The sequence below is a fragment of the Lonchura striata genome, chromosome 6 (assembly GCF_046129695.1).
Source record: "Lonchura striata isolate bLonStr1 chromosome 6, bLonStr1.mat, whole genome shotgun sequence".
Lineage (NCBI taxonomy): Eukaryota > Metazoa > Chordata > Aves > Passeriformes > Estrildidae > Lonchura > Lonchura striata.
In genome coordinates, this window is record NC_134608.1 from 41,649,538 (window position 1) to 41,676,792 (window position 27,255).

Here is a 27,255-nt window from a genome sequence, read left to right on the forward strand (position 1 = left end):
ATTCTTATTACCCAACCAGGTGGATCTCCAGACCATAATTCATATACTATCTTGAAATACAACTATACAATTGACACTTTTGTTCAGTTTTCTGCTGATGTTGAGTCAGTTTGAACACAATATTTGGTTTTAAGCATTTTATTTTTTCTCCTTGAGAATTTTACTATATGAATAATTGTCTTGCTTTGTAATGTTAATTTTGTTTAATTGCATTTTCATCTGCTAATGAGAAATTATTTTGTCTCTTACTGCTTTTCCTTTGTTCCTTAGGTAAAAAAATTTCTGCTGACTTCACAGGGTGAATAAAAAAAAAATGCTTATTCACTTTGGCTAGACCTTAGCAGGAAATTAGAACAGATGTCCTTGATATCACATTTTTCATATTCTTAACTAGATTGTGATACAAGCAGAGGCATCCACAAATCTTTCTCCTTTCAATCATTGCTCATTTAAAGCACTTCTGATTCCCTGATGAGGTCTTCAGAAGTGAAATGGTAACTATAGAAAGTGCTTTACTTTTTGCTATGTTTTGGCATTTTACTGTCTCTCACATCTGGCTGAAGTTCAAGTACTGAGACTGAGATTGTGCTTGCTTTTTCTCCTTTAGATTAATCTTTTTTACTTTTTAACATTTTATCCATAAGTTGAAATATATCATCTCTACGTTTGTCCCACTGGGTCAGAGCTTTCTTTTCATCTGTTTCATTTGATTGCTCCTCTGTCAGTTTTCCCTTGAGCAGCAGGTTAGTTCATCCATAAAAAGAATTCTTAAGTCTTGCTTTGGAACAAATTTTCAAATATTAGTGATTTGAAAATAGTGGAGAAAAAAATCAGAAATTTCAGAAATACTTTTCACCCCTCCCAAACAAGTTCAGAAGAAGTTGTGATAAATTTAGGAAAAAGAATTTGAAATGTTAGAACTGTTTGCATGCTGCACACAAACAATTGTGAGTTTAAAGAAAGAGTATTCTTACAAATAATGTCTTTTTAGAACAGGTTCATGAACTGGTTTTTTGCGGTCAACCTCATTGATACTACAAAAAGAAGAATTCTGAGAATTGTGAGAGCAAAAGCCCAAACCATTTCTAACATGGAAATTGTTTTTGCTTTTGTTTGTCTTATTACACTGATTTTTTTTTTTTTTTGGTCTGGAAATGAAGAACAAAAAAAGTTCTCTGCTTTTGAACAAAGTCAAATATTATAAATGTTTTCTAAATCTTGCATGGCTGTTAGGAGTGAAAACTGTTTTGAAAGCTTTACAAGTATCTCTTTTAGGAAGTCTTTTGTTTCAGTTTCAAATAAAGTTTAATTACAAAGGAAAGCTTGACTTCTCCCATGAGTATTTTCTTGTAATAATCTTTCTAATGCAGTGGTCCTCTTACAAATAAAAAATGTTCTCAGTTTTAGAACATGTGGATATTTACTGAAATGTGTACACTCCTGCTGGGCTGTTAAAAATATCTGTTCAGGGATGAAAATTGATATATTCATCAGGTCTGACATCTGTTACAATTGAATATTTACATTTTGTGTTTCCTTGATAGCCCTCAAGAGATAAGAGAGGACTGCATTTCCCTTTTTGTGTACACCTGTAGTTGATTAGTATATTTCAAATATATTGTTAGTAATTATTGTTTTGCTGTTTTCAGAGTTCTTGCATCCATTAAGAATGTAATCAGTGGGAGTTTAGTGGTTACTCTTTATATTTTTGGTTCAATATTTCTTGCACTTGGTAGCAACAGCTGTTACCTATTCCATACTGCGTAGTGTCTGTATTCCTCTGGAAAGGCAGAACTTCCGTGTGTGTACTATAAAATTTAGGAAATTGGAAATAGTATTATTTTCAGATCCACTTGGAGACATCAATTATCCTCACGGTGCAATCGTGTATCAGTTCACCACGAGAAGCAGTTCAGGCAGTAGCTGTTCATTTTGTGCTCAGTAGCCTGTAGTCCCTATTTTTGCCTATGTTGCCAAGGTCTGTGTACTATTCTCATCCTTGGATCAATAATGCTAAAAAAGACTGAACTGAAAGATTTAACAAAGCAGTCAATAGTTCAGTACATCTCTAATCACCTGTCCTCTGGAAAACAATGTACAGATCAAAAAATTGAATGGTAAATCTGTAGATCATCACTTGATACTTAGCTTCAACCTTCAGGGGAATCTGATCTCTGAAACCAGGTAAATGCTAAGGTAGTTCAGAGTGGATACCGTGGCACTTCTCTTTGAATGAAAGCAGTAACCACAACTCCTGTCAGAATGTGGACAAGAATACTTCTGTGATGTTATTGTGTATTTGGCTTTTTTTGTCTGACCTGGAAGATACATGAGAGGATAGTCATAGCAAGTGTGAATCCAGGGCTTCCCTCTGGCTGCCCTGGAAGTTCTGGGACCCTGGCAGGGGGTCAGGAACCCCCCTGTACAGAGCCCCAAGAGACACTGTCTGTGATCTCTGTCCATGGAAAAGAGTTTTCAATCTTACAGGATGAATTACAAGCTCTGAGTGTTTGATAGAAGTAATAATTAAGTGTGGCATGGGTGCAAAAGTAAAATTTTAGGTTTCTAGGTTAAGGTTCAAAGGCAACAAGATGGAGGAAATTGGATGTGTCTTGTCCTTTTTCTCCTTGATGCCCTCCATGTTTCACTGTAGTGTTGGCATTTTTCTATTGGTTTAAGCTGGGGACACACTGTTCAATGTAGGTGATAGATATTGGCACATTATTGTAAATCCAGCACAGGGAGTTTCTGGTATTTAATGTTTGTAACATCCCACTGAGGGCAGAGCCCCACACGCTGCCCTACAGGACAGAGCTGCGGCAGGGCAGCAGAACATGTTAGAGATAAACAGAATAAACAACCTTGAAAACCAGCACAGACGAATTATGGCTTCTTCTTTGGCAACGGGGCAGAAAGACAGAGACTTTCTACAATCTCAGAATCATCAATACCTCAGGTTCTGATAATAGCAGACACATTTTTAGGAGAAACTGATTATGATTTTGAGAAGGACCTTCCTGTTAATTTTTTTTTAGTAGAAATTAACTTCTCAATTTTCTCACTCTTATTCTATAAGGTAAGGTCATGCTGTTCCTCTGAATATATGTAAATGGTTTTAATTATGTAAAAATGAAAGTAAGTTTTTATTTTTGGATCTGAGAAAGAAATTCAGTTTTTGAATAACTATTCTGTAGTCCTGTAAAGTCACACTTTTATTAAAGATTGTAAATGGAGCCTATATTTTTATGCCACTTGCTAGAGGTGCTTCAAAAATCTATAAAACTTTATCAGTTTCTTCACAATGAAATGTTTGGTCAAAGGAGATGTTTGAACTATGTTCTCAATGTAATTTACATTTTAAAAAGAATGTTAATTCTCACATTCTTATGTACAAGCGGTTGCTTAAGGGCACAGAAATGACCTCCTACATCATCCTCCTCTTCAGCACTATCTGAAGAACTGTGTAACTCTTGGTCTGCCCAGTAGGTTATACTTTTAACTTGAGGATTTTCTGTGGACATTTGTTTTATGGGTACTACACCTGCCAAGTGAAAAATCATTGTGGATCATTAAGTAGATAAGTGAATACACAATTACAGTTTTCTTCAGAGGGAAATACTTTGCAAGATACTAACAAAAAAAACTTGAGGTCTTTGTGTTTTTCCTTTGACTGGTTAAGATAAATGGTCTTTGGCATTTATAATAAATCATGGAATTCCTGAAGGGTGTACAAATGGATTAGAAATCTTGAGTGGACTTTCAGTGGAAGATTAGAAATTGCATGCAGAGGTGGAGAAATGAAACTTTTTTATAATTCCCTGTTTCTGAACTGTATTGCTTTTCTGGAACAAGGTCTCCTCACTTTAGTAACTTGGTCATCACAAAAAAGGAATATACTAGTCTAGTACTGTTGGTGAAAGAATTTTGACTGCTTATTGCCATGGGCTACATAGTAATAGTTTTATCTGGGTAAAGACAGAATATGAGCATGTCTCTGAAGCCCAGGAAACAACAAAATATGCCACCACCCTGCAATTTTCTATTTGCGTAATTTCCAATTAAAAGAGTAATTTAATCTGTTTAATTTTCAGTGAAGAATTACCTTGTATTTTTTTAAAAAAACCAACCTCTCCCACACACAGAATACCATTACCTGCTGATCCGGGTGTATAAAAGTGATCTCAGTTCCCAGAGAGCAGGATTTTTGTTTTAAGGTAAAATTCTGTATTGAGTCTTATAATAAAATGTCCAATTAGAAGAAGGTAAACCCTTTTGAAAAAGCACCTTGCCTACTGAGAACTAAACCTCAGGTGTCTTCAAATCTCCCTGGTGACTAGTTAAGAGCATAAAACAAATGATTTAAATTCAGATGTGGTTATGTGTGTAGACTTGGGAATAAGATGCTGGAGAGCAGCACTGTGGAAAGGGTCCAGGGGGTCCTGGTCCTGGAAGTTGGATCTGAGCCAACAGTGCCCTGGCAGCCAGGAGGGCCAGCCCTGTCCTGGAGGCATCAGGCACAGCATCACCTGCCAGGCAAGGGAGGTGATTGTCCCCTCTGCTCTGCACAGAGGTGGCCTCACCTTGAATATTGTCTGCAGGGTGCCACAATATAAGGAAGACATTAAGGGATTAGAGAAGGGCTGTGAGGATGGTGAAGGGCCTGGAGGGGAAGCCATGTGAGGGGCAGCTGAAGTCACTTGTTCTGTTCAGCCTGGAGGAGAGGAGACTGAGGTTACCACTTCCTCATGAGGGGAAGAGGAGCGGCAGACACCCATCTCTTCTCTCTGGTGACCAGCGACAGGACCCAAGGGAATGTCCCAAAATTGTGTCAGGGGAGGCTTAGGCTGGGTATCAGGAAAAGGTGTTTTTTACAGAGGGTGGCAGGCACTGAACAGGCTCTCCAGGGAAGAGGTCATAGCACCCAGCCTGACAGTTCAAGAAGTGTTTGGACAATGCTGCCAGGCACATGGTGTGACTCTTGGAGTGTCCTGGGCAGAACCAGGGTTTGGGCATGATGATCCTGATGGGTCGCTTCCAACTCAGGATATTCTACAATTTCATGAAACATTATGTATGTTCTGGGGGTTTAAATCATTTGGTATGAAGGAAATTAGCATCAATATTTAATATTGCTTACTGTGTAATATGTGGCCCTTAAAGAACTTTTAAATAATAGCATTTCACAGAATCATAGAATAGTTGAGGTTGGCGAAAGGAAATTCTGTAGCTGAATGTTTATTTTACATATATTCAGGACTTCAAGAAAGAACAAAATTTTAGTGCACATAGAGGACAGGTAGTAATGTGTTTATAAAATATTATGTACCTTTCATGTTGTCAAAATGTCATGTTGAATTAGTGCAAATAGCTCAAAAATATCTAAACATTCTTAGACTTAAATCTAGCTGTATTGTAGCTCTGTTTTGTAGTCAGTCCCTCGCTTATTTTCCTTCTGTAAAGTATTTGCCATTTTTTTCTTGTTGCCTCATTGTTGAGAAACAATTTCAAAGGATGGTTTATATAGCTATGAAGATGGTTTATTATATATTTAGGCCTATATTAAATGTTAAGGTAAGCAAATGAAGTGCAGAAATGAGGTGGTATTAAATACAGTACAGAGGTAGACATTGTAAAATGTCAAATTGGAGGAGAAATTACTAGCAAGAATATGAGAAGAAAATGAAAATTGTGTGTGCAGTCACAGAGACTGACAGAAGGGATAAGGAATAATGATAATGAGGGCTGAGCAACAAAGATGTTAGGTTTGAAATAGAAGTTTAAGGAAGTCCTGTATAAGGCAGAAATTCAGGGTAAAAGGACAGATTTATTTGTGGGGTGTAAACACAACTCTTTGAAAGGCTCATTGCCTCCTAAGAAGTAAGGAAAGAAAATACAATCCTCCTTATTCCCTAAGCAGGCTAGGCTCTATTCCATAAACAGTCTATGCTCATCAAATACCATGAGGTTCAAAATGAAATGGACAGAGAGATGACCAGTCCCAGCACATGGCTTCTCTAGTACTTGCCAATCTAGTAGCAATTGACATCTGTAATTCCAGAGAATTGAGTCCACCCATCTTCGGAGTGTAATTGCATGCTCCTTTTTAGTCTAGTAGCTCTTTCTATTAGCTTTTGATGCTGGCAATTTAGGCCATGTCACATTTTCTGTATGCATTTAGAAAGGCCCACTGAACTCTAAATTATAACACAGTGTTTCAGAAAAATAAGCCATCTCTCAAATTATTTTTCCATATTTCTGACTTTGGCAGGGGTATTCTTTGGGAATTCATTATCATACTGAATTCTTTCTGTAAAAGGAAGCAAGAAAATCAATTATCTCAGCTAAGATAACAGAAAGAGTCTTAAGCTTGGATGAAGTCTTAATACTGTGAAGGCAAACCTTGACTTGCATATGAAAACAACAGAGATCTTTAAATCCATGTACAAAAGGAGAGATTCTTCAGCTGGTATTGCAATTAAGTTAGTGGTAGATATAGGGTGGAGTAGAGTTTACTTATGTGGTTTCTAAGCAAAATATAATACTTGTGGGAAATTAGATCATATTCAAAGTAATTAGTGAGAGAAACCTAATTCACTTGATGAATGGGTAAGTTCATATTTTCATAGGTCTGACATAATACTTTACTGCTGTAGCATGGCTCTGCTGCTAGATCATAAACCACTTTACAAACTTTAATTAAACGAGTTCAAACATAATCTTGGCAAATGTTTTCACGAATAAAGCCATTCAGCAGAATACCTAGCTGGAAAGAAATGTACGGAATATGAACCTTGGGTCTGATGTTTTTGAATTAGAGTGAGGTCTTGTTTGTCATTAACATTATTTGCTCATATCTTTGGCACTTGGAATTTCTACTGCACTTAGAATTTTCTTGATTTATTATTATCAGTATAATAGTAGTACACCAGAATCACAGAATTTGTTTCTGTATTGGCAAATTTAGTTGAATTCTGCTGTGGTGCAGTCTCTCATTCTCATTCCCCCCAAAATTTGTGTATTTTTCCTTTCATATTTTTACTGTAATTTCAGAAATTAATACTTAAGTGTTTACATTGTAGTTGAGTTAAAAACTCCTAAAATTGCATTTGTCAACTGGGAGATGGCAGAAGTCTTAACCTATCTCTGCCATGTGCTACTTGAGCAGGGCAGAACTGGTTTCTGCTCTGGGCTGTGTCTAATCTAAAGAGCAGATCAATAGCACTGAGTGTGGGAACATGATAATATGTTGAAGTAAAACTGGTTGATTTGAGGGCAATATCAGTTTCAGTACAGTGACAGCAGACTGACTATTAACAGGAATTAATGATTCAGGAAGCCCTGAAGATAACATAATCTAAGGAAGGTGAGATGGTAACACAATGTGCATTATCTCTTTCCAGAATCTTAGTGATATGCTGTCCTTGCAGTATCCAACCTTTTCTTAGTCAAGAGAAGTTGTGTATGTTTGATAAACTATGGGAAACTGTTCAGTTTAATGTTCTGAATCCAAAGCCTTGAATCACATGAATCAATGATTAGCAATTCACTGCCATGCATCGGTGTATCCATATTGATTTTTTATGGAATGTTTTGTAGGGGTTTTTATTGTAATAGATAAGTTTAATTCCTTGTAAGCTTTACCCCTCATTCTTACCCAACAAATGAACTGAGACCTAAATAGCTACTTTTTAATGTGTTTTTTCTAATGAAAGTTTTCAAACTTCCTTTTTGCTTTACTACCAGTGGAAAGGAAAAGGCAGATAGCTCAGGCAAACAGGCAAAACATTAATTAGAAAGGGTTACAGCGGTGTTGCATTTTGCATTCTGTGATACATCTATGATATAATTAGGTCTTACCTTGAAAATTGCAACATTAATTCACAGTAATTCATCACACTTTGCACACACCAGTACTATGGTGTATTAAATGCATTCTAGTCCTCCACATGCTTGCTTGTTTTGAAGGGATCTAAATTCCAGAGCCAACAGATGCTAAATATTTCCATCTTCAGAACAACATTTTTGACTGTTGCTTCCTTTTAAGAAGTTTTGGATGTATTTTCTCTTGAATGATTAGTTCTTTTTATTATTCAGATATTAGAGGGAGGAAAATGCAATGCCAAGTCTGGTGCAGAACAATGATGACATCTTTGGTTTTATCAAAACATTTAACTTGATTACAGTCAGCCATAATCAATTACATGTAATTTCCAGTATGTGCCCTTTAAACAATGTAATGTCTGGGCTCAAGCCGGATATTACAAATTAAATGAGCGCTGCTGCCTGAGGTTTTCTAACAGTGATTATTTCGGAAAAGGAAATAGCAAAGAACATTCTTACTGGCAGAGCCCAATATAAAAAACCAAATAGTGTAATTTTGCTAGTAAACTTTTCCTGAGAGTAAGCTATTCAAACAAGGTGAATTTGTTTAATGACATCAAGCTCAGAAATGTATGAAAAGCACTATCAAATACAGTACTGAGAACTCGCACTGTGGTTGAACATTAGGAAGACATGTAACCTTATTTTTGAAGCCTTGACTGGAATTTGATATGAATCTTACACTAGACTTTATGATGACGAGAGGTCAATGCTGTCATCTTCCTCAGTGACTGAGTAGCTTCCAGCTGCATTAGGTTTTCAAGCAGATTGAGTGGGTAGGCTGTTGAAATTAAATTTGCAGCACACCTGAGGAAAGTTAAAGGAATTACTTCTCCCTTCCTTCTTCTGTAAGCACCAATGTTTCTGATGTGGAAGTGCACAAGGGAAATACAGGACCTATGGAAGTCACCCTGTTAGCTTGAAGCCAACAGTCAGACAAGATAAGCTGCACTGTATCACAGAAACCAGGCAAGTTTTTAATAAATTACATATTCTCTCCTTCTTGCGGCTGGGAAGCTTTTTTGCAATTGCCGAAAAGGAAGGAAAAAGCTAGTTTGTGGAAGAATCATAACAAATTTTCTCAGAAGAGAAATGAAAAATCAGGCCAAATATTCTGTCACCAAAAGGGTTCATGAGAGCCCTGGAGAGGGGGAGAGCACCCCCAAACCTGGATGATTTTGGTAGCCCCTACTCCTGTACTTTCCTCCTCATTTAGAGTTTGGGGTGCTAGAGAAGAGAGAGCTAGACTTGTCCTGTTCCTAGGCATATCACTGCCTAGTAATTGTTGGTCTTCCCTAAAGCTAGAATCATGTCACCACTATGGCATCAATGTACTTTTTGAATGAACACATGCATTCTTTTAGGTGACCAATACTTAAAATAGGTGTGCTATGTTTAATAATTTGATTTTGTGATGCCGAGTATGACTTTTGGTTAAAGAATCAAAGGTAAATAGTTTTGTAGAAATGTCCTCCATAGTCCCTCCCTTTTCAATGCTACTTTTGTCATTAGCAGAAATCAGATATTTAACATAACAATTTTTTTTATTAGTGTCTCATGTATTTCATGTATTCTAAAAGTTTGTCTCTGTTAGAACAAATTCCCTTCTTAAAAGTAAGTGAGTTTTTGGTTTTTTTTCCCTCCTTATTTCAGGTACTTTTTTGGTTTATCCTTTATAAGTCCTGGTTCATTCATTCTGTTCTACTTCTTGTGCTGGAATTTATTTCAAACAGTTTTCTCATTGTAAGTGAAAATGGCTTCACTTTGAGGCCTGAGGAGTATTATGTCACCACACTTCTAGATAATGGATAAGAGCTTTGACTTTTTTTTTTTAACATTGAATTTAATACCTTCTTAAGGGACTGATATGCTGTATTTTTGAAACAGCAGCTTGTTGCACTGACTCATTTCCAGATGTACCTGGATCGGGATCATTGAATAATAATAATTTTGAATTTGTATTTTAATAGGTAGTAATAGTAAAAAAAAATCAGATTATATTCTGAAGTCCTGATTCCTAAGTGATTTTCAGAAGCCTCTTCTGCCTCTGGCACTGTATATTATGACCATTATTCTACCATATAGTGTAATAATGACAGAACACATGCTGTGTAATATAAACTTACAATCCAGTTCTAGGCAGATTTTGTTAGACTGTCAGTCTCTCTGAGTAACAGTAGTGGAATTAAAAAAAACCCAAACCAATAACAAACACCCATCCCCCAAAAGAACCCAAAAAATCCAAATACCCTTTTCTACTTCCCACCCCAGCCATCCTGATAACAGTAAAAACTGTATTCATATCAGTCAAGTGATTTTGCATTGATCAAGGTTTTTCTTCCTTTAACAGGTTCTTTTTTATTTAATCTTGTTTCCCTTGCATCACCAAGGAAGGCCAATTCAATCTAGACTGCATGTAATCTAGTGAATAATGTGGCATCATGTTATTTTTCCTTTCAGTGTGGAATTTTTTTTCTTTCAAAACAGGCCCTCTTCAGGAGTTTAGGAGAATTTCTGGAATACAGATGTTAGAAATGAAACATATGCTATATTAATTCTGTGCATCTGTATCTGATTTTATACAAAGCAGTGAACCTGCCTTTCATATGGTCTGTTTTGTTTGTAAACTAGGAGTACAATCTGAGACTCGCTGACAAAATATTTCTCAGACTCTAATAATAACTTCTATGGATGTTTCTGTGTTAGGGAAGCATTGCCATAGCAGCCATGCATCTAATTAAGTTCCTTGTAGAAAGCTATTCCAGGATATGAGGGAGTATAGGCAGCATTTTGAGCCCTAACTTGAGCCTCATCTGTAGTTTCAAAGCTTCCACAGCTTTCACTGACACAACCTTCTGGTGAGAGAAGAGGGTGCCCTGGAAGGGAGAGGGGTAGGAGGGGCTTCTTGCAAGGTCACAATGAATTTCTCTTTCCTCTGAGGTGCCCTTTACTTTAAAACTTACTTATGTAGATATGTTGACAGAAAATGTTATATTTCTTGGTGGTTTTGTGTTATATTGTGCTTCAAGATATGAGAACAGTTGTAGAAACTGAAAGTCTATTTCTGAACTCATCTCTGTCCTGAGTATCACAACACTGAGATTTCTCAGTTTCTCTCAGCTTTTCCCTGCAGGCTAAAGAAGTCTGGGACATCTGAAAAGGACATTCTGCCTGCTTTCATGCCTGCTTAGGTGACAGGCTCTACCTAGGGTGCTGCTTGTTACGACTGCCACTTGAGATTCCTATTAGTCATCTTTCTGATGAAGCAGTAGAGGGAGACAAGCATTTCAGCCTCACAGTGATGTGACCCTCTGGTTACAGCAGCAACATGATTTATTCCTTTATTTTGCACATAACCTTATGGATTTTTAAAATCTTGCCTAAAATATCACCCAGTTCATGAAGGAAGAGAGAAAAAAACTCTTCAATTTTCTTTTTATGCAACTTGTTTGTGATAACAATTTGTTGCATCATTTGCCTCTGGTACTTTGGACATGAAGAGAGAAAGAAAATAAACAAGAAGTAAGGAATAAAACATCACTCATAATTATGAGTTTTTTCTCAGACCCTATTTTTTCCCCCCACATAAGGAATGAGTTGTTGTGGGAGGATGGGTTGTAGGAGACTAGAGATAATGCTGAAGGCAATCTCGCCTCTGAGGAGTTGCAGCTGTACTAATTGCCAAAGAGTAGGAACAGCCTTGCCTTTAATAGGGCACAGCTGTGTCCAATAAGGATGGGTGTTATAAAGAGTGGGTCAGCTAGTTGAGAGGGGAGCTGGAGTTTGTTGGTTGTGCTGTGAGGAGGAAGGGGTCAGGTGGTTGTGTGAGGGACGGTAAGGGTTAGGCGGTCATGCAAGGGACAGGTAGAAGTCAGCCTGCCGTGCAGAAGAAAAAGAAAGGAGTCGGTGTTGCGAAGGGCTGCCTGTGAGAACTCACAGAGAGAAGGTATGAAAGTTTTACAGTAAGATAACAAACTGCTGATGACAGTTTCCATCCACTGTTGATTGGTGCTAAGCACCGACACCAACAACTTGTGGTCTTGTCATAATGAATGTTTGATAGGCACCTTGCCCTACAGAGATAAGTAAATCCATCATCTTGGTGTAATGTGTACCCATCAGATGAGACACAAGGGAATGTGTTGGATCTGTGAGTAGTTGCATAGCAATTTTGTACTGTTCCTTAATTAGGTGTTATGTATATACCAATGTCTTGGAAGAAAATTTGTTGCTGCAATTTATATATTAATAATCTGAAGGTCACATCATCACTTATAGGAAATCCTCTATCTGCCATGTGTATTGTATCTTAAATGTTCCATTGGGTTCTCTGAGTGCTTTTTCTACTCTCATAAAGGTACATCCTCACACCCACAAAGATCACTGGCTAAAAATCATACTCCAAATCTCTTGAGAATACATACAATTGAAGTGTTTGACTTGCTCTTTCTGTGACTGATTGCTAGAGGAGAGGGTTTGGATTTGTGCTCTTCCCCTCCAAACTCTGGTTTATAGTTTCTTTCCCTGTGCTTCTGCAGCTTCCCTGGCTAGCACATAAAAGGGAATGATGTGCTACAAGTGCACTGCTCTAGGCTGAACTCTCTAGTGGGACTTGTGGCCAGATGAACAACCTGATGGACCAGTGGTTGTAGGTGCTTTACACTGAATATTTGTCAGAATCTTTGAAATCAATGATAAATATACTGGGAATGGAAAAAGCAAATTAATGCTCCTAAGAGAATATTTGGTAGCCAGTGGGATTTGTCAATAACTTTCAATTGCTTGCTTACTAGCAGGGAGGAAACAGACCTTTTAAAATTAGGAAATCTTCCATTTGGCCCAGAGACAGGAAGAAGATCCAATATTCTGCCCTGAAGCAGCCAAAAATGCTAGAGTGAAGGGGAAAAACATTTATTATAAGTTATTTACTGCCAAATGATTATTTAACATTCTAAATAGCCTGAAGAAATAGGCCAGCTCTGTAATAAAATATTTACAGTTGTTGGGCCACCCAAGGTGTATGGGGGGGTGGACAGAGTGTTGTATGTGACCTAGATATATTTGAAGTCTTGCTAGATGGCGGAATATGATGAGAGGGGTGATCTCTGAAGATTTCCGTCACATGTCAAAACCAGGCTGGTTGTGAAATGTTTCTCTTGCTGAGATTCTCACATCTTAAAAACCACTTCTCAATCCCTTCACAAATTATTTTTACATCTAAATTACTTTGAGTGCGCTTATGCTTCTGTTGCTATTTACCTAATATTTTATAAACTGCAATAGTTTGTCACTTAGAGAATTGAGTTGGTGTTGTACAAGGGAAGAGAACAAAAGGAAGTGAAGAGCCTATGAAACAACTGAGGCATTAAAAAAATTACCAATTTTTCTCACTTCTTGAAAGATTGAATTTTTTAGGTTTTTTTAAAGACAAAAAGTTCTCTTTGGGCAAAATGATTGCCCAATGGCTACTTTTTAATGGGATGTTAAAAAGTAGAGGGCTTGTGATCTGCCATTTTTACCAAGTATAGCTGGTTTATAATTTAAAAGAGCCGTACAGCTCCCTTGCTTTTTTTCAGCAACTCACTCATATATCCTGCTGCAGATGAAGTTTCCACCACATGGCCTTCTATGTTCTAATAGGTTACAATCTTGCAAACTGACTGCTTTGCACACCTTAAGAAGTGGAAATCTTTGCAGGGGCATAATAGGAATATGCAATTGGGTGGTAGGAGAAGAGCTTCCCATAATGACCCGCTTGTTGGTAGACTAGAAAGTTGTGGTTAAAAAGCTGTATTAATATTTTGGTTTTATTTTTTCTTTTTGTCTTATTTTTCTGTAGTATTAAGAAGTTTATAACTCCACTGAGACCCTTCATTGCTGCAAAACTAACTGCTAACTGTGTGTTATAGTGGTAAATTAACATTTTCTAATATTGCAGACAATATTTTCAGAAGATATAGGACTATAATCAGCACTTAGGAGTTTTTCAATCAATATTTATTTTGCTGAAAAAATTAATAATTAAATGGTTTGTTATGCAGACAATCCTATTCTTATAATTTCATTCTTTTTAAAAGGCATGATCATATATTCTGTAGCTTAAATAAATTTACAATAAAAAACCTTGAAATATCAGGGAATGGAAATAAATAAGATGTTGAAATTTGTCCAATTTGCATTCATTTTCCATCCGGCTATTTGGTTCATTATTAATAGCAGATTTTTTGTTTGGGGTGCTTCCCTCCCCCCACAAAATAATGTGGACTGTCGTCCCTAAAAAATTCAGTACGTACAAGAACTTTTATCTTATCCTTTCCTTATGGATGGAGGTGACCTAGTTCATCTTATTGAGCATGTACAACATCAAATTATGGTTCCTAAAGGGAAAAAAAGCAGAGTTTTTTTCTTTGCTTAATTTGGGCTGAAATAGAAGATAAAATAACAGATTCCACATTTTTCCAAGTGAGAACTGTGTTACTTTGGTCAAGTTTGATAGACAGTAGGACAGTAGTTTCTATAATGGTTTCTGTTCCTTTAAGATTGAGTACCAACTCTCTTTGTGTCCTCACAGAAGTGTGCAAAATTAACCTGGAATCTGATGCAAATGTGCGCTTTTCAACAACTTCACATAGCAATAGTATAGCAAACTGATTGAAAAATCATGGCTATTCCTAGGCTATTTACATTAACTCGGGCTACTTAATTAGGTGTCTATTTTAATCTTAGCTCTTTAGGAATGTTTCAGCCATTTGTTGTGTTTGAGTTCTTCTGTCAGAAGAGTAGTTTAAATTTATATTAGCATTTGGCTTTGCAATTTACTTAAAACACTAAACTATATTTATCCGGAAAGAGTTTATAATTTTTTTGTTTTGTTTTGTTTTTGAGTAAGAATACTAGGCAGATATAAAAATATAATTTTGTTTCGCACATGGTGTTTCTTTATCTCTAAGATAAGCAAATAGGATTAGGAAACATCCCAGAAATACAGCTACAGTGTAACAATAGACTACATGCTGAATGCAGATCTTTTCAGCTGCTATTAAACTATAACACACCAAATGATCCTTGTGGGTCCATTCCAACTCAACATTTTCTGAGATTCTGGAAAATGTTGATATTATATACTTCCAGATTGTTGATCAGTTTTGGTCTGTTTGTAATCAATACATAGATTTTAAATGAATTAAACTATGTTGAATTTGTCTTTTAGACATTAATTCAACTTATAATTAAAAACTAATAGTCAAGCAAGTTAAATGAAAATTTTAGTCTCTTGGTCTATAAAAACTCAGCTTGTATTTGTGGTTCTGGACATTTTGCTAAAGATGTATATATTGTAATGTCAACTGTTTCACTTTTGCATAATTTAGAGAAAAAGATCAAGGGTATTTATCATGCAGAAATTGTCAGGAAAAATAAAGAGGAAACCAAACGCTGCTCTGTTGTTTCAGATAAAATTTCAGGCTCCAGTTAAAAGTAAATCTCCAGATTATCTTTTTCTGTTTTTTAATCTACCTAGTACTAGGTAAAGAGTGGTAAGATTTTCAAAGTTGGGGCAAAAATTATTCATATTACAGAAATATACATGTCTGTCACATCTCCCAGGTCTTCTGGGACTGGGTGAATTTCAGCCAGTAGACTGCATGAAGGATCCAACCAAAGCTCAGGAGACAATAGGATTGTTAGGGATAATGCAAATAATGGGATTATATGTCTCAGCACTCAGAAATTCATGCTAGGATACCCAAAGTATGTTGTGTATCCTGGGCCTAGAACAGAGTCTGGATTTCAGCCAGAGTCTGGATGTTCAAGGGACTGGGGGTTGGAACTCAGCCTGAAGGCCTGCCCCCAAAAGGGGCACATAACCAGATGTGTGAAAGTAGCATTGTTTGTCTTAAAGCGTTTCTGGCATTTTTCTTTCTACTTCACTGGAAGAAGCTGGTCGTAATATCCCTTACTCTCCCTCTGGTCTAACAGGAAAAGCTAAAGATAAACAAGGTTGAGAAATGGCTCAATTGTCTGTAATGAAAAAAATGCGCTCGGTGGACACTTTCATTTTACAGCTATTACCCTTAGGGCCCTCCTTATTCTCTCAACTCGCTTTTGCTGATGATTAAAGTCTTGACTGATCATTATTCTCTGAGGTACTTTTGTAGGATTTATGGCTTTGAAGTGGTTGTCATATATGCCACTAAAGTACTTCATGCCTTTTTTTTATCCCATCCCGACACCTCCTACAACCATATAGGGTTTGGCTTTAATGGAACTAGAATCATAACAGTTTTGCCAGAGAGAAAGGGTCTGAAAGCAATTTAGTACAAAGACAAACTTTTAAAAACAGAATCACAGTGTTTCAGATGAGGTTTTTGTAGGTAAATTTTAATTTTGTGGAAGTATCTTCTGGGGTTTTTTTTCCATTGCTATTCAAGTGATTAAATCTTGATCATGTATGGAATGGAAGCCATGCTTTTGTTATGTATGCACAGCATAAGAAGGTAAAGAATTTTTAATATGTTTGCTTTAAAGAAAAAAATAAACCTGGGTATTAAACTGTGTATTTATAGAGCTATTGTAGGAACACCAAAGAATATTAGAAGTACTACACCAGATCAGTGGAAGATACTCCATCTGGGAGCCTGACCAGGATGGTTAAACCAGAGTAACCCAGATGTAAAGCCAATAAACTGAGTCACAGAGTGCATAGCGCTCAGGCAAATCTTGAGTGGGAGAACTTCATAGGTCCTCATCAGCCATGATCAAAATCATTACTTCAGAAAATCAGAACAATGAAGTTCAAAATATAAAACCACAATTGTGTCAATATTCACTGCATGAACTGAGATGAGTGAAATGCTAGAAGTACTGCAGAACTTCTGCTCTCTTCAACTGAGCGAGGAAAACTGAGGCAGAATGAAATAACTGATCTGGGAAAGGAGCTATAATGAAGACAAATTTTAATGTACTCTGCATTCAAGTTTTTCTCATGAAAAGCCATTGAAACAGTGGATGTGTCTCCTTAGCAGGTGGGAAAGAAAAGATATCGAGGCTGCAGGACAAATAAAATCTTGTGAGGTCAGGGCAAGAAGTGTGTTTTCAAACTCACTATTGTCAGGGTACTCTGTATATACCTATGTGAGAGTTTAACTAGATTTGAACTCCAAAACTGCCTGACATTACTATTTGAGGGAAGAAAGAAAACATGTTCTTGATCTTACTTTGCTCTATACTTTTGTGGTAGTCACTCAAGCAAGAAAATGCCAGTGTTGTTCTGTTTTCTGTAGTGGTTGCTCAGTAGTTCCTCAGTTGAAGTGACAGAGCTGATTTTTGATAGGCTCTGGTGTATGGTGTTGAATCATCTAAGTTAAACCAGAAAACTTCTTTCAAAGGCAGTAAGACTGGTGGTCCTTACAGAATATAATCTGCCACAGGTGAATGTTGTCAACTCAAGTGGTGATGGTGAGGTGATCTCTGTTGGCTTATCCTCATGGGAGATCAGCAAGCAGTGCCACCATTTTGCTTTTACCATGTATTGGGAAATGGGGTAGCTTCTTAAAAGTAAGAACTAATACTTAATATTACTAATCTGAAAAATAAAAGCAAAGATGATTTTAACGATTTAATCATCATCATGTGTAAAACAAGAATATCATTACAGGCTACAGTTGCTTGTGATCTTAGAAAGATTAAGTAGTAGACGGGATAAGATTTCCCCTCCCAATATATATTTATAATATTTGTTTTGCAAGCCACCAAACTACATTTCATACCAATTACAGGTCCTTAAGTTAGTCTCCAAGTCTATCTAGTAATTTGATTCCCCACTGAGAACTGGGAAAAAACTCAAACTGTGAACTGGAAGAAGAAAAAAGAATTGTCTTGTTCTGATACTAGAAAACCTTTTAAAAAGGTCTTGTTTTTACTGACTGCTTAGGAATGACAGCTTTAGTTCTGGCAGTTTGAGGGAAAGGACAAGAGGGAGAATTGTGTTTCCTTGTCAAGCGTCTTACTCTAAATGCACTTGGTAGGGCCATTAAGAGCTATAATGTCAATAGCCTCTGTTGAAGTTTCCATCTGAAATGCAGAGGTGAGCTGCTAAATACTCCAGCTGATCTAAGTGACAGGTTTTACCTTTCTCCTGTAGCACATCCTCCTCTCCATTCTCTTACCTTGTTCCCTGTATCAGATTGTGTCTCCCAAGACTTGCATTTTTTTCCTTTTGACATTCTGTCTGCTATTGACTCCTCACTAAACAAAGCAAGGGTCGAAGACAGAATCTTGCAACTAACTGCTGCAGGGATAGAAGCACCATGAGGTGGCCAGCCAAGAGGCAGCCAGCCACTTGGACTAGGTGGATGCCATCTGGCCTCCCTGTCAGCACCTATCTATTTGCTGGCCAAAATACACCAGCTCTCTGACTGCTTAGCTGTGCTCCCAGAAGGTACGTGCTGCTTTTTTAACTCGCATGGAAAGCTCAGTGTCTTGCACAGCCTATCTGATTTGGATTGTATTTTGTCTGCAGTATGTGGCCTATTGTTTTCATTTTGTTTATTTGGGTTACATTTAGGGATTGCTCTTCAGAATAAACTCTATATTGTCATTATTTTCTGAAGAATTTTCAGCGCTTCAGTTTCTTTGTTGTTACAAGTAAGACTTTCCTGCAAGACTCTATAGACTGTCTTTTTTTTCTTTTCCCTTTCTCAATATTTTTTTATAAAACAACCAACAACAAAAGACTCATTAGAGGGTGTCGGAAGAGACAGCATAGAATTTTCCACATTGCAGCTTCTCCTGAATGTTCAGAACTATTGGATTCTTTGACCCAGGAAGTTTAATGAAAGCTGTGGCACTGTACCCTGTTCTATCACAGAGGACCTGTAAGTACTTTTGATTACTCTTGTAATGTGTCTTTCTCTAGAAATGGTGTCTCTGCTTGATATTTTTGATGTTAAAAAGCAAAGGTCAAGGACAGAAAAATTGCAGTGAAGGTGGTGTGTGAATTTCAATCTCTGTGATTTATTTTGTGCCTTTGGAAAAATTATTTTTCTATTATTTGACTCAAATTGAGCCCTGAAACATTTCTAAACATTTTCTTTCTTCCTCTGTAAGCAACCTAACTTATTTCAATTTATTTTAATAATAACACTAGATCATTGGTATCCCATTGTTTTTTTCCAATACCTAAGCATAACCACTTACATGCATTACCAGAAGATTTTTTGTTGTCACGTGGTGATGAACTTGTGTGTGTGAATGGAATGAAACCATCAGCATGTGTGTGAGGAGATGTCAGTGGCATCATATACTGTGGGGACTGTGTTCTTTCCCTGTGAAAGGATTGGTAGAAGCAATGTGTTATAAGTGTCACAATGTAAGCATCTCATAATAGCAAAAGTGTAATGCTGTGTCTAACTGCTATGTGTTTTATGACAAAAGATTGGTGCAGCAGTAATCCTCAATAACATGGTAGTTACCTGGAATTAATGGCTGGATTGGTAGTTAATTCCCTAGGTAGGACAAAGCACATTCATTTGTGTCCTACCTGGCTTGTCATTAATATGGTAATGACTGTGTTTAGGAAAAAGGCTGCTTGTGTTAGAATGATAACCATAATTGTTATGATAAAAATCAGTCTGTTCTTGCTTTTTATGTTTCTGAAGTCTGTTTACTCTGTGCATTAGTTTTGGAAACTAATGGCTGGTCAAGAGGTAATGACCAACTTTGTGCTTTAAAAAAAAATCTCACAACCCTCAGTAGAAGGACTGTTGGGACAACATTGGAGATGTACAGAAATAATATTGTTTAGATAAGTACTGAAATTCTGAAGGAAAAAGAAAAAGATAACTCTAGGACTGGAAAATGCATGCCAAGACCATGTCCCAGCATTGAGAAATTTTCCAGGTAGCTTCAGCGTCTTGATGTTAATTTTCATCATGCCTTTGGAGATAATTTTAAATAAACTTTTGTCTCTTTCATAGAAAGTTGTCTTACCTACTCTTCTCATTTAATTCTTTGAAAGTTAATATCTAGATTGATTTTTAGAGCATTTTCAGATATTTTTATCTTCTTTTAACCATTTCAGGAAACTAAAAATTTTGTGTTTTCTCATATCCAAAACTTAAAATAACTACAAACCCAGAAAAATAAGTCAGAGAAAATAGGAGCGAAATTGCTGCCGTCATAGCAGTTATCTGCTAAATCACCTTAGCATTTGCTTGCAGTTGGAGATAAGCAGTTCTCAGTGATCATTATGGCACTCCCATTAATTATTTCTGCTTATTCTCTTAAAGTTTTGTTAGACAGCTGAATTATTTCATTTTCTGACAGCTAATAATAAGAAATAGGAAAGAGAGAACTGGCATCATATTCGGAAAGCCTTGCAGAACAGTGATGATTCTGCCACGGGGAATACAGACTCTGTTCTGGTACTTAGGAGACCATAATGGTACTGAAGGGAAAAGGAAACCACAGAGACCCTATTAGGGACTGGGAGTCAGACAATGGGAGTACAAAGATGAAGACTCTGATGATTCAGAAAGGAAGAGGATGAAGATTGTGTGATGGGGAATGAGAAAGGGAAGTTAGAAGTGCAGGAGAGGACAAACTGAGAAACTAATACATCTGCTTGCATTTTTGGGGATAAAAAATATTCCTGTTTTGGGGGAAAGGGACATTAGTGGCATTGGCAGTACTGTGATGCCTAAAGATAAAAATAAATAGGCTCTCAAGAGACTGGAGAACAGGATATCTGCAGAGAAATACAGAGTTTACAGAAATTGAGGGCTTCCTCCATCACGAACAAAAGGCTAGAACATTATGATAGCTATTAGTTACAGAGGTGTTATACACATAGAACACAGGAAAAGGAAATCAGTGATTGTAATGGCCTTTCCAATTTTTTTTTCTTATGGGCCCATATTTCTTATCCTGTATCAAACAGGAAGGGGGCTTCTGTGGCTTTTGACATGGAAAAGATCAGGACAGAGAGCAGAAGTGCTGGCATAGCAGGGAGCATGTCAAGGGACCACTGTGTGTTAAATGAACTTGGCTTTCAGAAATGCTGATTGTTTATTTTTTTTGGAAATGTTTGGCAAGTATATAATTTTTGAGCAATAATGGGTTTATTCTAAGTGATGTACAGTTAGTGTGTTTCACCACTGCTTTGATGTGAAGGTGCCGTTTGTCCTACACTTGTGTACGTTTGCTGTCCTATTGATTAGACTAAAAATTTTTAGTGATGTCCAACCTTGGAAAAATTAAAGAAGTCTGAGCAGAAGAATTAGCCATGGGATAGAATTAAATCCACCTTTGTGAATTAGAATTTGAATGTCTGGTAAAGCCCTGTTGTAAATTACACAAATCTGTGGTCATATAAATGTAGTGATTTATATGTTATTGCTACCATAAAAGTTATATAGGGCTGATGATGGACTAATGTTTTGTTGCCTTTTGACAACATTTGCAATCTGAAAGAGTGGGGAGACACAATCCAAGTGTACAAGTATTTTAATCTTAATTAAATGCTTTATATTTTGCAAAGTGTAACGATAATTCAGTTCCCCATGGCAGATGCTTTGTGTTTGGAAGCTTACTTTTAAATACTATGCTTGGAAGGCTTTTTGAATGACTTTTTATTAATACATTACCTGATGTCAGTGATGTGTGTGGTACTGTCAGTTACCCATCTCTGTTAGGAACAGGAACTTGGATAGCACATTTCCATTGGCATTTTAGTGACTCTTCTTTTAAACATCTGTGAGTTTGGCTTATGATGCTGACCATTCAAGGTTCCAGCCATACCTAATGTGTATTGCATTTTCAGACCCTATTCAAAGCCAGGCTCTCAAATGAGTATGCGGGTTGCATTTATCATACCATCCAGATTCACATTTTTAACATCCTTATTTTCTGTAAGTTCACAATATCTCATTTGGAGCTTGTATCACTCCCTTTTTGTAGTATGCAAATGACACTGAAATCTTTTACTGTGAATCTGCACATGGAGTAAAAGAGTATTTCATTTAAACATTAAGAAGAGGGTATACATGCAGTAAATGCAGGCTGGGGTGTGAGAGATGAGAGCCTGTGATTCTTGAGGGAGGCTTACATAATTATTAGCAAAAACTTGCTATTATTCATAAGAAGGAAGTTGTTACAGAGAAAGGTTTTGGAGACTGCAAGGATGGCAGCTTCATCTGAACTGAGTCTAAAATCCTGTGGGAAATGAAATAGCCAGCAAGAATTTCAAGTTGGCTTACTTTCCAGCATTCCTAATCTGCTTACTTCATGATAGGGTTTGATGCAAAAATTTGCTTTCTTTCTGTATTGCAAGCTGCTCAGTTTGAGTCCCTACAATTTATATTTTGGCATGAGAAAATAAAAGCATGCTGTCTTAGCTGTCCCATCACAGTCACTTTGCCTATCCATGAAAAGAAATTGAGGTTAGAGAGGTCTGCTTAGAAGGTTTCACAATAAGATAGAGGCAAGGGCTATATTAATCATGAAAAAAGCAACATGAGGGGGAAAAATAAAAATATAGAGTATAAAATTGTCTATATCCTTTCAGAATAACCTTAGCAAACCCAAATCTGAGTATTTTCAGTAATGGCTGGAGCACTAGAGCAGTGGAGTTCATTGCCCTTTGACGGCCATTAACCCATTCTGACAGTGGAAGGTAACCATAGCTGAGGCATTAATATAAGAATGGATTTTAAGAATGTTGAAGTGCAGAGTTCTGTTTTGAAGCAAAGGGAGGGAAGGATGTGCTGTCCTTTTCTCTAATGATTTTGTATCAGGAACTTAGCAAATAACAGTAGTTATGCTTGCAAGTGTATGTGTTCTGTAGGAGCAGACAAAGATAAGCATGGTTGAATAATGACGAAATGACCAGGAACACTTGTAACTGAAGACTGGTTGAAAATCAAGAGTATTTCTTTCAATTCTGTGTTTGATGGGTTTATAGCAAAACAAAAAGAAATAGGGGTTTTGTTATCTTTTGAAAATCTTCTAAAAATTTTGGATTTCTTAAGCTCAAAAGTAGTGGCCTGAATAAATCTTAAGCCATTTGAATTCTGATTTAAATATCTTCTTTTCCTGTGCAGAAAAAAAAAAAAAAAAAAAAAAACCTAAATATCTATTTTTAGTTAATTTGCATTTATTCTAAATTATTTATAAGCTAGCTGGTCTTGAAAGGCTGTATAGAAATTCAGTAGTGGTACAATTTGGCCATTTTACAACAGTATTTTATATAATTCTAGATTTCATTCTTCCTGCCCAAACTGTTTTGCTTCTAGATTACAGTGCATTGATAATTTTGATGCAGTGCCCTTGAACATAGCATAGAACATATTTGCTCTCAAATTTTCATGTTTGTTAGTCTTTGCCATCTTTAGATTCTCCCCTTCTATGCTGTCTTTCCCAAAGAGCTCCCTGGAATGCCACTGTATTAAATCTAATTTCAAAAGTAGCCAATAGACTTTGCAACATGTTAAGCCATTAGGCTTCTTCCTGACCTTGGTTCACAAGAGCAAGCATCATATAGAATTTGTGCTACTTAATTGGTATTGTTGTCTCTTACTGTGTTAGTGTGAGCTGGAAAGCAGATCCTAGCAGGTTTTCACTGTAGCACAACCTATGTGGTGTACATTCAAGGGAGTTTTCAAAATCCAGGAAAAAGAAATTTAGCTATGGCTCATCTTGATCTGGAATAATTCTTGGCTAAAAAAAAAAAAAAAAAACCAACAAAAAAAACCAACTTATCTGTTTTGGTTTGTTAAAACCCTGTCTTTTGTGAAATCACCTTGTGAGAAGATGTGTTGGCTGATTGCTTCATTGAATTCATTGCAGAACATCACATGACTTTCTGTGTAACTCAGTGAGGGGGAAGGTGTTGGAGATATTTCATACATACCCTTTTCTTAGTTGGGAGTGTTTAAAGTTGATTTCAATTGCATAGCAGATTTACATGTCAAATTGCTTTTTTAATTAGTTGTTGATTCTATTTTTTAAATCCAAAAATGAGTTTGGGTTGCTGCTTACATTTACCATACAGTAAGAGATAAGTGCCATATATATGAAATGAAATCTGGGATCCTCTTTTCTGCTCCTACTCTTGAATCATGGAGAATATATAAGACAGCCTTCTGTCAAAAATCCTGAGTACACATTATAAATAAATGTTACCCTGGACAGTCATAAATAACGTTCTTAGCTTTTAATGAATAATTAACATTGACTACTAGCTAGTAACACAGATGAATAATTATGTCTTTTTAAAGACTCTTTCTGTCTGCTTCAGCCACAGTCAAGCAGTTAAAATATGGCCAGTTCTTTGGGGTTTGGCACAGTAATATTTAGCTACAAATTCCCAGTGAGCTCTTTAAAAGTCTAATTAGTAACAACCATTAGTGTTGGATTATTACTCTGGTTTAGACTCTAAATAAGCAGCCTGCTTTTGTAGGGTAAGGTCCTACAGTGTGCTCAGAGTACCAGCTACAAGGGTTCATTTTGCTCTTCTTCCGAAATCAGTCTCTTCAGTTACCCATGGGTGTGAGTGGCTGAACTCAGTAATGCTTAACTCTGCTGGGCACTACACTGTATCCATGTCCCGATGCCCTGTGGCCAGGACACCCACCATGTAGTAGGAGCTGAAAGCCCCACCTAGATCACATATTTGGTGGAGACCTGTGCTGAAGGTCTCCTTACGGTAAATAAACACAAGAGAGTGATTAGCTGAGCCTGCCTGTATGAAATCTGCTGAAGTTTGGTGAGAAGACTGATCTGGGAGGGTACTGTGCAGCTACTTTTCTGAGTTTGTCCTCAGCCCTGTCCTTGAGCAGTTCATTGGGTCACAACATGCAATCCAGCCAGGTTCAAAGGAGCAGACTACCAGCTGCAGTGTGATGTAAACTGTGCAAGTGTGCAATTGGAAAGCTGATTTTTGAATAAAACCCTACAGCGGCATTTCTGTACTTTAGTCTGTAAGATGCCTTAAGGACACTGAAGTGTTGTCTAAATTTAATGGGCTTTTTGTGCCCTTGTTTTCTTATATACAAGTATTACCTTGTCTGAATGCAGTGGAGTTGACCCAATTTAACATTAGACTTCTAAGAGATGCTTTCCAGAGGTTTCAGGAAGAGAAAAATAGAACATTGTAGCAAGATGCAGGGATTTACAAGTAATAGTTACAAACTTCATGGAAAAAAAAAAAAAAATGGCATGCGCTGGAGAATGATAGCTATGCACTGAATTGCATGTCAAGCCTCTTTAGTTTCAATACCTGCATTTTGTCAATACAGTGAATAGCTGTTATGATTTATATTTTATATTGCGTTATATATTTCACATTAGGTTTACAAATTGCACAGATTATGCAGTATAAGGCTGTGGATATCAGTGAAGGTCTAGGAAACAGCAAATGTTTAAAATGCTAATTGTCTTGTTTTCAAAGTATTCGTATGTAGTGCAGTCAAAAAGCACAGATAACTTTCAATACTAAAGGAAAGTATAATACTTGAAATGCTACTTAGGACTTCTGCCTGCCTGCTGTTTTTAGCTAGTGGTACGTGTTAATAGAAAGAGTTATCTTCTGTCTTTTAGGGCTTTATCTTTTACTGACAAAAAGTCTCTTTGATTTGTATGATTTTAGATTTTTATTGAAGAGTAGTTAGCTATTTTGATCTCTGGTTATTAATTGAAGAGCTGATTTCCAAAAAATTAGGTCTTACTCTAATTCGACTTTATGTAGGAGTTGGTGGCTATTGAGTTACTGTTCTTGTATGTAGATATTTTATTCCACTCAAATTACTGTCTAATGTCTATATGCTTTCAGAGTTGTCAGTTTAGATCATCTTTGTTCTGTGCAACATGTGTTTTTAGAGTCTTAAAAATGATAATCATAAATCATACTTTTCAATATAGTTTTACTAAGGAATTTATTTGAGGTATATTCCTACTCTGTAGTTGAACTTTGTAGATTCATAGAAGTGATACTGTTGGACTTACTGGGATACTGCAGTGAGGAGTTATGTAACACATGCTGAGTTTTTGTGATTTTTTTTTTATCACTTTCTTTATTATTTTTTAATGTGGCAACTTGTCTCTTTCTCACCACATCCTGGTGTAACTGGGAAGAAGGGCAATGTGTTTACCAGAATTTTTAACTAACCTCCTGTATCTTGTATTGTCTAGCTAGGAGTTCTCAGTTTTTTTCCCACATCTCTTATTTCCATCGCCTAATTTCTTTATAGTACATTTTGTCCTTTCCCTGCTTTATTTACCCAGACAGGTGATGGGAGGTGACTCCAGCAGGAACACTGTAAGCATAATATATCTCAAGTTCATCACAGAAGGCTGATGCAGTGGCCTTGGAAGACATTTACTTCATTTCTTTTCACTGCTATGGATCCAAGGAATTTTCGCTGCTGTAAAACTCTGTTTGCTAATGCAATCCAATAACTGATATTTCTGGCATGAATTCATCCTTGCTGGAAATAGCCCCTTTGCTTTCAGTAGAGCTATTTTAGGGATGGATTTAGTCATCTAGCTTGTTAAATTATATCCTTTTCTTTTCCTTGATTTCCTCCTTTCCCACAATGTGAAAGCTGTAGTCTTCTCTCTCGGGTCAGCATTTTATTTTCAATGTGAAATATATGTCCTGGCTCCAAGGCCATAAACCATTCAAACAGCTTCTATTATATTAAGTATTAATGTGAAGTATTTATTCAGCCGCTGACTAGGAAGACTGAAGTACTGGAAGGACTACTAATATTTGCCAGAATGTGTACATTTGCATGAAAGAGACAGGGTAATAATGTGTAAGATTGCATTTATTCTGTGCTGTACTTTGAATTTCATGAGATAACAGAAAATCAGGAGGGAGAAGGAGGTGAGATAAAACATGTGGATTAAACAGCTGACATCCAACATACCTGAGAGCATCAGAGTAGTAACAGGAACTGCCTTACTGTGAGCAACTTTGTCCATGTAAATTCTTGGCTTTTCATAGCTGCAAAGCTATTTTTTTTTTTTTTTTTTTTTTTTTTTTTTTGAGGTCTATTCTATTTCAGCTCTGGAAATGTGATCTGTAAAGGAGTGGGTAAAATTGTGACTCTGATCTTTTGTCAGTCCTTCAAAGCAGGCTGTTCAGTGCATCCTATGCACTTATGTGCTTATCCTATGCACCCTTATGCAACCACCTTGAAGGAAGCTGAATTCCAGAAAATCAGTTTTATATTCCGTACCTGAATTTCCCATAGATCAAAACAGAGTTGCAATAGCTATCCAGACTAATGAAATATTATCTGCATGTCTGATGCCTCTCTTTTATTAGGCTACAGGCTTTTTCAGTTCTGAAGAATGCATGTCTGAATCACACAT

The 27,255-nt window shown here is 36.7% G+C and overlaps 1 protein-coding gene across 12 annotated transcripts in view; it reads left to right on the forward strand.

Annotated features, from left to right (window-relative positions):
- LRRC4C (leucine rich repeat containing 4C) overlaps window positions 1-27,255 on the forward strand; it is a 473,541-nt gene that overhangs the window by 125,219 nt on the left and 321,067 nt on the right. The window contains exon 1 of one of the 12 annotated variants that reach the window (XM_077784228.1): window positions 18,317-18,755. The exons of the other annotated variants lie outside the window; for them this stretch is intronic. The gene's annotated coding sequence lies outside the window, so the exon portion shown is untranslated. Of the gene's footprint in view, window positions 1-18,316; window positions 18,756-27,255 lie in introns of those variants that run through there. 12 annotated transcript variants of the gene reach the window in all.